This window comes from Schistocerca piceifrons, chromosome X (assembly GCF_021461385.2).
Source record: "Schistocerca piceifrons isolate TAMUIC-IGC-003096 chromosome X, iqSchPice1.1, whole genome shotgun sequence".
Taxonomy (NCBI): domain Eukaryota; kingdom Metazoa; phylum Arthropoda; class Insecta; order Orthoptera; family Acrididae; genus Schistocerca; species Schistocerca piceifrons.
The window spans coordinates 302989782-303001831 of record NC_060149.1 but is presented as its reverse complement, the minus strand read 5'-3'; the positions used below and the strand labels follow the sequence as shown (position 1 = coordinate 303001831).

The 12050-nt window shown below is 44.2% G+C and overlaps 1 non-coding gene across 1 annotated transcript; it reads right to left on the bottom strand.

Annotated features, from left to right (window-relative positions):
- Positions 1-9942: 9942 nt before the first annotated feature.
- Trnas-gga lies at positions 9943-10026 on the bottom strand. Its single transcript is given in 2 exon segments — positions 9943-9977; positions 9987-10026. It is a non-coding gene; the product is annotated as a tRNA-Ser (tRNA).
- Between the last annotated feature and the right edge of the window lie 2024 nt (positions 10027-12050).

Here is a 12050-nt window from a genome sequence, read left to right as displayed (position 1 = left end):
ATACACGACGGGGGTGAATAACGTTTGTGTGAATGTGTACAGGCGAATAATCGTGCAACTGTTGAGCAACTGACCGCCAAGATGAAGCAGGGGGTTATCAACAGCGTCTTCTCAGCGACCGTTCAGCAGTCGTTGCTGCGTCTGGGCCTCTGCAGCAGGCGCCTGGTTGATGCACCCATGCTGACCGCTGTTCATCGGCGACGAAGGCTGGAATTTGCACACCAATATCGCAGCTGTATGTGCACTGAGTAGCGACAGGTAGCCTTCTCAGATGAGTAACGTTTTATGCTCCATCGGAGACCGAGCGAGGTGGCGCAGTGGTTAGCACACTGGACTCGCATTCGGGAGGACGACGGTTCAATCCCGTCTCCGGCCACCCGTGATTTCCCTAAATCGTTTCAGGCAAATGCCGGGATGGTTCCTTTGAAAGGGCACGGCCGATTTCCTTCCCCATCCTTCCCTAACCCGAGCTTGCGCTCCGTCTCTAATGACCTCGTTGTCGACGGGACGTTAAACACCACTAACCTAACCTAACCTCCATCGGACAGACGGTCGTTGGCGTGTACTGTGTGAAACATCTGAAATCAAAAGGTACACGCCGTTGGAGGGAGCGTTATGGTCTGGAGAATACTTTCGTTGTATTCTCTGGACGATATTGTCATTCTGGAAGTCACAATGAATCAACACAACTCTGCATGTATCGTTGGGGTCCATGTCCATCCCTACATGCAGTTTGTTTTTCCTCGGCACAATGGCATCTACCAGTAGGACAATGCAACAAGCCATACAGTTCGCAGTGTACGTACGTGGTTCGAAGAAGGCTTTCACGACCGGATGTTTCAGCTGCCGAGAATTCTTCTACATCTACATCATCTACATCCATACTCCGCAAGCCACCTAATGGTGTGTGGCGGAAGGTACTTTGAGTACCTCTATCGGTTCTCCTTTCTATTCCGGTCTCGTATTGTTCATGGAAAGATAGATTGTTGGTATGCCTCTGTGTGGGCTCTAATCTCTCTGATTTTATCCTCACGGTCTCTTCGCGAGATATACGTAGGAAGGAGCAATATACTGCTCGACTCCTCAAAACTTCAACAAAAGCCCGTACCGAGCTACTGAGCGTCTCTCCTGCAGAGTCTTCCACTGGACTTTATCTATCATCTCCGTAACGCTTTCGCGATTACTAAATGATCCTGTAACGAAGCACGCTGCTCTCAGTTGGATCTTCTCTATCTCTTCTATCAACCCTTTCTGGTATGGATCCCACGCTGGTGAGCAATATTCAAGCAGTGGGCGAACAAGTGTACTGTAACCTACTTGCCGGCCGCGGTGGCCGAGCAGTTCTAGGCGCTTCAGTCCGGAACCGCGCGACTGCTACGGTCGCAGGTTCGAATCCTGCCTCGAGCATGGATGTATGTGATGTCCTTAGGTTAGTTAGGTTTGAGTAGTTCTAAGTTCTAGGGGACTGATGACCTCAGATGTTAAGTCCCATAGTGCTTAGAGCCATTTGAACCAGTTTTGTAACCTACTTCCTTTGTTTTCGGCTTGCATTTCCTTAGGATTCTTCCAATGAATCTCAGTCTGGCTTCTGCTTTACCGACGATCAACTTTATATGATCATTCCATTTTAAATCACTCCTAATGGCCTACTCCCAGATAATTTATGGAATGAACTGCTTCCAGTTACTGACCTGCTATATTGTAGCTAAATGATAAAGGATCTTTCTTTCTATGTATTCGCAGCACATTACACTTGTCTGCATTGAGATTCAATTGCCATTCCCTGCACCATGCGTCAATTCGCTGCAGATCCTGCTGCATTTCAGTACAATTTTCAATTGTTACAACCTCTCGATATACTACAGCATCATCCGCAAAAAATCACTCTTACTTCGGAAGACTTCTCTCCATTGAGAATGACATGCTGCGTTCTGTTATCTAGGAACTCTTCAATCCAATCACACAATTGGTCTGATTAGTCCATATGCTCTTACTTTGTTCATTAAACGACTGTGGGGAACTGTATCGAACGCCTTGCAGAAGTCAAGAAACATGGCATCTACCTGGGAACCCGTGGCTGTGGCCCTCTGAGTCTCGTGGACGAATAGCGCGATCTGGGTTTCACTCGATCGGTTTTTTCGAAACCCATGCTGATTCCTACAGAGTACATTTCTAGTCTCCAGAAAAGTCATTATACTCGAACATAATACGTGTTCCAAAATTCTACAACTGATCGACGTTAGAGATATAGATCTATAGTTCTGCACATCTGTTCGACGTCCAACCTTGAAAACGGGGATGACTTCCGGGTTGTATGGCCGTGGTCCATGGTACTTTTCTATCCCTGACGTTTCGTCCAAAGCTACGTTGGACATCTTCGGAGGTGTTCCTGGTTTATAGAGTAAACAGAGTGCTAGCACAAAAAACGAGGAAATTCTAAGCGACAACAACGTAAGTAACACGAATTATAAGCGCAGTACCACGATGGAACAAAATAAGAATCTCAGACAAGTTGTCCCTATCAGAGCCTCTACTCCAATTAAACGGAGTACTCCAGGAATATCGACTAAGTACACAGTTTTCTATCCTTTCGACGGTAGAAACTGTAAGAATACCCCAAAGGTACGGTGTAATCTCACACTCACATGCAGACGATACTGTAATTGGCTCAAAAGACACTACAAAGCTACAAGAAACGATATGTAAGATAGGAGCGTCAAACAGTATTCCAAAATAAACGTGGCAGAAATAGCAATAATGGTTCTCAGAAATGGAGTAAAAGCTCCTCCAACGGCAGAGATGTTCATTGTTGCTGTGGTCTTCAGTCCGAAGACGCAGCTCTCCATGCTGCTCTATCCCGTGCAAGCATCTCCGAAGAACTACTGCAACCTACATCCTTCTAAATCTGCATATTGTATTCATCTCTCGGTCTATCGCTACGATTTTTACACCACACTCCTCCCTATAGTACTAAATTGGTGATGCCTTGATGTCTCAGAATGTGTCCCATCAACCGATCCTTTTAGTCAAGTGGTGTCACAAATTTCTTGTCTTCCCAATTCTATTCAGTGCGCGATCTACCCATCTAATCTTCAGTATTCCTGTGTAGCACCAGATTTCCAAAGCCTCCATCCCCTTCCTGTCTAAACTATGTGTGGTCCATCTTTCACTTCCATACAAATACCTTCATGAAAGACTTCTTAACACTTAAATCTATATTGGATATTAACAAATTTCTTTTCTTCAGAAATTATTTTCTTCTACACTTTATATCCTCTCTACTTCGGCGATCATCATTTATTTTGCTGCCCAAATAGCAAAACTCATCGACTACTTTTAGTGTCTCGTTTCCTAATCTAATTTCCTGAGTATCGCCTGATTTAATTTGACTACATTCCATTATTCTTGTTTTGCTTTTGTTGATGTTCATCCTATGCCCTCCTTTCAAGACCCTCTTCATTCTGTTCAGCAGCTCTTCCAAGTCCTTTGCTGATTCTGACAGAATTACAAAGTCATCTGCAAACCTCAGAGTTTTTCTTTCTTTTTTTCCCCTGAGCTTTAATTCCTAGTCAAAATTTGTTCCTGGCGTTCTTTACTGTTTGCTCAATGTCCAGATTCACTAGCATCGGGTATATGCTACAACTCTGTCTCGCTCCCTTCTCATAGACTGTTCCCCTTTCATGTCCCTCGACTCTTATAACTGCCGCCTGATTCGTAACATGTAACAGAGAAAGCAATTGAATCAATAATGACTATTCACGAAATAAAACACATCAGCTACCTCAGCAATGGCACTCTTCAGACTCAATATCTCGCCAATATTGACGTACGACCAACACCGACTCAAAGGAAGGCCTCGGCGCTTGTCCGTGACGTCACGTCAGCTATGCACGGCGAACGCCAGGTCTGTTGCAGGCAGAAACGAAACGCCTGGGCGTGCTTATGACTATAAATCTCTTATTTGTGGACAAAATGTTTGATATTGTTTTGGATTCTGCAGTTTTATTTAGATGAAAGATGTTCTTCCTATCGTAAAGCTACAAATGAAGATCATAGTTCTGTATTACTGAATCCTGTCGAAACAAACGTAGATCAATATGAGTAGATGCTTTGCCCCATTGCAAGCTTCGGAAATTTTACAGTCAAGTAACTATATTTACTTGATCCATTTTGTTATCGATACTTACCCCAACCCCCTTACAATGAACTCGTTTCTTTTATTTATTTATTTATTTTCGTTTGACATCGTCACTGGAAATGTGAACTAATTTACATGTGTAAATGTCCAACTGTTGCCCGTCATTAGATTACAGTCGTTTTCAACGAAAGGAATTATAAACAGGAAACAAAATAGCTTCATACATCGAAAATACTGCTGAGCTTAAACTTTTTTAGCCGGCCGGTGTGGCCGAGCGCTTCTAGGCGCTTCAGTCTGGAACTGCGCGAGCGCAACGGTCGCAGGTTCGAATCCTGCCTCGGGCATGGATGTGTGTGATGTCCTTAGGTTAGTTAGGTTTAAGTAGTTCTAAGTTCTAGGGGACTGATGACCTCAGAAGTTAAGTCCCATAGTGCTCAGAGCCATGTTTTAAACTTTTTTAAACGTGCACATTAGAAAAGATAAATATTCCCCTCTTGCAACTGAAAGGAGAAACTTTATAAGATAAAAAAATTTTTATTTGATAAAACAAGTATCTCTCTTTTGCCTCTTCTTCTGTCCCACACCCCCTCCCCCAACGTGTACAATCGCAAGATATTTCATTAACATTCAGTGCTACTCACCCCATAGTCAATCAAGATACCTAAAGAAGAGCACCAATATGTTCACAATTTTTTGTAAAAGCAACCCAGTACAAACATAACTTCCTCAGATTTACAAATAAGGTAAAGAAGCACGAATTCTGTTGCTGCTGGACCATGAAGTTGTTTTTGTATGTCAATCCTTAAAACAGGTGGAAATTTAAGGTTAGGAGTACACTATTTATTAAGAAGTGTAATGAATTGCGCAATTAATTGATTGCAGAAAGCCGGCCGCGGTGGCCGTGCGGTTCTAGGCGCTCCAGTCCGGAGCCGCGCTGCTGCTACAGTCGCAGGTTCGAATCCTGCCTCGGGCAGGGGTGTGTGTGATGTCCTTAGGTTAGCTAGGTTTAAGTAGTTCTAAGTTCTAGGGGACTGATGACCACAGCAGTTGAGTCCCACAGTGCTCAGAGCCATTTGAACCATTTGATTGCAGAAATCTCTCAGAACAATTTATGTTGATCAACTAACGCTAATAGTTTCACATTTTCCTATGTCAGAGAGGGACACACCACCATTATGAGGATGCCTGCAACAGACCTGGCGTTCGCCGTGCCTAGCTGACGTGACGTCACGAACAAGCGCCGAGGCCTTCCTTTGAGTCGGTGTTGGTACGACATACAAATCATCGGACCACATATTATACTGAAAAGCCTAACAACACTAGAGTGAGTAAAGACAACCTATTAAAAAGGAAGCGATCGGAGGGTTGAAAACTACGGAGTCCAGACTTGTGTATCTACTGGCGAGGGAATCCTTCCTCAATCAAGACCTAAGTACAGACGTGATGCTACCCTCAACCAACGCTCCGATAAGACTATTAAAAACATTGAAGGAGAAAAGGGAAGACATACCTACAGGATTTCACGGCACAGGGGCCACGATTGACGGGCACGGATAAACGAAAACTTGGAGATGAAACAGGTGATTATCGGTATGGTAGCTCATGATTTCTCTCACCTTACATGGAACGACGTATCATGAACCAAACTCAAGCTGTAAGTGTGAACTGCGTAACGAATATGCATACGAACTCTGCCCTTAAAGGGCACGGTCAGAAAGTGACTATGCAACCACAATGTGCAAAAAGTCTACTTTATAAACTTGTATGGCCAGTTGTCTGCAATAAATGTATTATTATAAAAGAGCATTTCTCAAAACGGATCGTTCAGGAATTGAATTCCGCCAACAGTTGTTTCTTTTCTGTCGAGGAAATTGTAAAAAGAAGTGGCTGCAAAACAGCCGACGGCGACAGGCGTCCACGTGTGCCGGAGGGCGGCTGGAATGCTGAACGAACCGCGAAATGGGAAGCTGCGGAGTGCAGCCTGTCCCAAGTAGCGGCAAACGGTCCCAATCCGGCGAGCGGGCCGCCGCGTGTCGCTGGGAACCAGTTGAGCCGAGGAATGTAGCCGAGTTGGAGAAGCAGTCACCAGGGGCGCTGCAGGCAGTCGCGTCCAGGTCACTGCTCAGCTCACATCCCAGGTAAGACGCTGCCGCGCCTTTCTTCGCGTGCTCGCTATGCTTTGTTAATACGCCAAAACATTTCTTCCCTCGTGCATCCTACGCCATCGCTACACCGTGCGCCTTACCGGAAGGGTTTGTCGTTACCGATGTCTCGGTGGTGCAGCGGCAGTTCTTCTGTTCGCGAGATGGTGTTTAGCGGAAAGCTTCTTCGCCCGAGGAAGGATATAGTAACGGTCAGTACCGGCCGGTGTAGTCGCAGGCCCTACGGAACACAATTGTGAACTCTGGAGGAAGATTTACACGCACTCTGCTCCCTGTCGTGGTGCTTTTACGGCAGCGTTAAGAATGTACTGAGACTGAACTGCGCAATCGCAATAAGTCCGGCGGGTGCCTTGTTCGAAAACTTTGAAATTCTATCCCTGCCAGAAATTTCTGAGTTGCAGCGATAATTTCGAAAAAAATTGACAATAATGAAATATATTATACCTTGTGTAGATTTCGTGTCGTGTCAATAGATAGGTTTGGCGGAAGAGTAAGATGAACTGCTTTGCATGAAGTCTGTACCACTGTTTGCATTGTGTGTTTTCCAAACGTGACGTTCCAGCCGGTGCAGAAGTCACGTAGCTATGCGGAGGTTTGTCAACATCCTAATGGAAAGACAGGTACCGGTAGTTTACACCTGCTGACGCGCAGCAATCATTTTCCAGGAAACCCTGCGGAGACGATGCAACAGTTAGCCGCTCTCGGCCCCCGGCATCCGCAGCGCAGCACCGCTCTCCGTCATTTCGAACTTGCTGAGCAGTACTTCCGTCCTTAGTTGCTTACACACGCTGTTCTGTCATCACGTAATTCTTTGGCGTGGCCGTTTTGATGTTATGCAGTTCTGTCCTGAGACACGGTGAAGCGTAAAAATGTGACTCGACGAGAAACTAAACTTAAATTGATGTCTCTTCTTAATTCTACTGATGACGAGGAGATTTAACGTGAATTTAATTTCTGGTCCAAAGTACGTGCGTTCGCCAATGTCATAGAGCATATAAATCTCGCACTTTTCATACTGATATTAATCTAACTGCTGTCGATCGTCACAGTAACGATACGAAGATGATTCTTAATTTCTACAACGAAACTCACTTCTTGGAATTTCCAAGGTAGGTTCTCGTGAGATGATAAAAAAGTCATTCTTACAGTGATTGCCGATCGAGATGTTTCCGTATCTGCTTCTCCCTTCCACAAATCACACAAGTCTGTGACCATTTGCCATTTGTGTTCCTTTTTCTTGTACACTCGACATCTCCGGTTAATCCGATCTTATACGAATCCCAAATATATATATATCTGCAGATATTGATCTTAGAGCGCTAGTTTTCTGAGATATGGGCACCTACTTACAGAAATTGTCATTATATTACATACTGCCATCACACAACAATATGGACTGCGGCAAAAATTGTATGCCTAATCCCCTACGTTGAATCATTTGTCAGTGGGAGGAAACTGCATACGTATGTAATGAAATTTCATTGCGCTGCTCTTGTGCGTGTACACAGGTTGTGGGGTTGTCAATAGACTGATGACGAGGAGATTTAACGTGAATTTAATTTCTGCTCAAAAGTACGTGCTTTCGCCAATGTCATAGAGAATATAAATCTCGCACTTTTCATACTGATATTAATCTAACTGCTGTCGATCGTCACAGTAGCGATACGAAGATGATTCTTAATTTCTACAACGGAACTCACTTCTTGGAATGTCCAAGGTAGGTTCTCGTGAGGTGATAAAAGTCATTCTTACAGTGTATGCCGGTCGAGATGTTTCCGTATCTGCTTCCCTCTTCCACAAATCACACAAGTCTGTGACCATTTGTGTTCCTTTTTCTTGTACACTCGACATCTCCGGTTAGTCCGATCTTATCCGAGTTTTCTGAGATATGGGCACCTACTTACAGAAATTGTCATTATATTACATACTGCCGTCAGACAACAATAGGGACTGAGGCAAAAATTGTACGCCTAATCCCCCACGTTGAATCACTTGTCAGTGGGAGGAAACTGCATACGTAAGTAATGAAATTTGATTGCGTTGCTCTTGTGCGTGTATACAGGTTGTGGGGTTTGCTCGACCACCGAGGACTTAACGTGTCCCCAGAATTATACGCTATTGCATTTTTAAGAGAAAAGGGGGATACATTATTCAGCATGAGAGAATAACTGATATTAAGGGCCTTAAAAGAATGACGTAAATACCATCAGCCGGTACGCAGCGCAAAATAAATTTGAAAGATTGCTTCATTCCTTACAACGCAAGGAAAAAGCAAGCATTTTAGCAACAGTCACTGCATTAAATTTTCCTATGAATACTTTCTCACCTTTCAGAAAGTGTGTGTGGTAGGACTCAAGTCGGCTACACATTTTTATTTTAACGCATGCTACCACGTTCCTCAAATCTTCAGTCGTTTACCTTAGCGTTCAGGAGAATAAAATTTTGTTTATAGCAGCAGCTGACGAATAAAACGTGAGACTGCTAACTAAAAATCGAGTGTAGAATGTACGTAAATAACTATAAGGAAGAGAATCATTTATCCATTCGAAAATGAGTTTCAGTATTACGGGGCGTTACCAGGTAAGATTAAATCAGAAAAGGTATATGTTTCCTTTACTTTGATCGAAAAACCAGCTTACACAGACAGTTATGGTGGCACCTTCAGTTTAACGTGGAATTTGGATCACATCGCTATTTAGTAGTTTTCATCTACACAGACCAGTGCCGCAAAAAAATCGTGTTAAGTGGCAAAATGCCTCAAACTGGAGCATTAAAGTGGTACGTGAAACACATAGAGTTCCTATTAATTGCTAAAAGTAACAGTGAATAGAAGTGCAAAACGCTCACTTTACAAGTAACGGTTGGACTTGCGCTTGTTAATAGTATATCAGCCAACTGGAGCGCAAAACACTAATGAAATCAGTCTTAGAATATTGGTCAAGCGTATACGATCCTGACGGGAATGTAATAGGACTACTGAAAGAAGATAATAGGAGGATTAGTCGTCAGCGGCCTTTGGACCAACACTGAAAATTACAAATTTCCCGAGTCAGCTTCCTATGTGAAACCTAAGAATTCTGTATCCGTTGACGTAACAGTCAAATGGTTCAGGGCCGCGGGATTAGCCAAGCGGTCTCAGGCGCTGCGGTCATGGACTGTGCGGCTGGTCCCGGCGGAGGTTCGAGTCCTCCCTCGGGCATGGGTGTGTGTGTTGTGTGTGTGTTGGGGTTTATGGGTGCTCAACATCGAGGTCATCAGCGCCCTGACACACATTAAAAGGAACGAATGTGGACAGACCTAAGAAAACTGAAGCACACACGCAAAGAAAGCAGGAAAAGAAAGAAAATGCTACATAAGAAAGTTAAACCGAAGGAAAGGGAAAACATAGCAACAAGAATGCCACTGAAATTGTCACTGGCTGGCTACTTACGGGGTGTGTGTGTTGTCCTTAGGTTAATTTACGTTATGTAGAGTGTAAGCTTAGGGACTGATGACCTTAGCAGTTAAGTCCCATAAGATTTCACACACATTTGAACAAATGGTTCAAATGGCTCTGAGCACTATGAGACTTCTGAGGTTATCAGTCCCCTAGAACTTAGAACTACTTAAACCTAACTAACCTAAGGACATCACACACATCCATGCCAGAGGCAGGATTCGAACCTGCGACCGTAGCGGTCGCGCGGTTCCAGACTATAGCGCCTAGAACCGCTCGGCCACTCCGGCCGGCCGTAACAGTCAACTAGGTAGAATTAAAATGCGCACAAAATGTATAAAGACGTTTAAATAATTACCTTTCCTACTCGCAGAACGTGATATAAGGTGTTTTTTTTTTGTTTTTTTTTTTAATATGTAGACTTTCGGGACGTGCCCATACAGCCATTTCAATAGTGGAACGTCATTGCTGACAAAACGAACGTAAGGACAACACAACATCCACTCACTCACCAAGTGGGGAGAAATCTCCGACCCCGCCGTGAATCAAAATGGTTCAAATGGCTCTGAGCACTATGGGACTCAACTGCTGAGGTCATTAGTCCCCTAGAACTTAGAACTAGTTAAACCTAACTAACCTAAGGACATCACAAACATCCATGCCCGAGGCAGGATTCGAACCTGAGACCGTAGCGGTCTTGCGGTTCCAGACCCGCCGTGAATCGAACTTGGGCCCCTTCTGGTAATAATCCGCCGCGCTGACCGCGCAGCTACCGAGACGGACAATGTAAAGGGAAGTTGATGCCAAATGAATGTAAAACTCTAATCTTCCTTTCTTGAATAATGACGTTATAGTAAAAAGCATGCTTTCATTGATTTCCGGAACAAATTGATATCAGGCAGTGTCTCGGGGTATAAAGAAATGCAAAATACGTGACGACTCTGGTAGTCTGGCCTATCTAACGTACAGAAAGAACAGCTGTCGGAGACATAAGTTTTATTTCCATAAATTTATGTCAGAATATCTCAAAGATCTTTGACATAGTACCACTTTTATTCAGAGAGATTTGATTTCCTGCCTCATGATCTATATTTATAATAACAATTTGATAGGAGCTCGTGGCAATTTCTCGTTATGTGGCTTGGGTAAGCCAAAAATACAATGAATGGTGTCTGAAACTTGGTTACTTGAGTTACTCAGAGACAGTGTCAGGCTGACAGTTTAGGGGAGGACAGTGTTCGCTCCCGCCCGGAGCTCGTGAAAGATGTGCGGCGATGCAAAAGCTTCCAGCTGGGGCTGCGTCCCTGAAGATGGGCGACCTCAGCCAGCAGCACTCAGCAGTGTTCGCCTGCTCGCAGCGCGGCCTTGGCTAATGCGCCGGCCGGCGGCCGCTCCATTCTGACCTACCTGCGAAAATCGGGCCACTGCACTCTCGCAGCTCCACTTAACTCACAGATGCTTATCCGGATAATCCAAACACCTGGCCGAATATCGTCGATAACGCGTTCAACCGTAGTTAGCTGAGGTTCGTCGTGGATTGGGGGCGTACAAGTTGGTGAACTTTTTAGAGAACAGTTTTTTATACCGGTCACCACGCAGTTCAGCACTCAGTTTCGTCAATCGTGGTAGAGCAGGAAAGCCAGTTCCTTCTCCGCTCGAAAATTTTCCTCATATTCTAAGTCATGTACAAGAACACCGCCCGAACGGGTCAAGGGGGTGTTGGAATTTGTGGGTTGGGAAGAGGTATTTGATGTTCCACTCTTTAACCACAGCGAACATACCTAGTAGGTTAGTGAAAAAAATACGAGTTTGTCGAGTATCGGACGAGATTCGCGACTGGGTTCAAGACTTCCTTGGAGATAGAACTCAACACGTTTCTCTTAACGGACAAAGTCGACAGATGTATAGGTAATATCCGGAATACCCCAGGGAAGTGTGATGGGACCGTTGCTGTTTATAATGTATATAATGATGTAGTAGAAAGCGTCAGAAGCTCTTTAAGACTGTTCGCAGAAGATGCGTTTGTCTATACGAAAATAGCAACGCCAGAAGACAGGATCGATTTGAAGAATGACCTACAGAGAATTGATGGGCGATTCTGGCAGTTGACCCTGAACATAAATAAATATAACATGTTGCACATACATAGGAAAATAAATCCTCTACAATACAACTACGCTATTGACGACAATCTCCTAGAAACAGTATCTACTGTAAAATATCAAGGAGTAACTGTTCAGTGCGACTTTGAATTGAATAACCAAATAACACATATAGTAGGAAAAGCAGATGCCAGACTGAAATTCATAGGAAG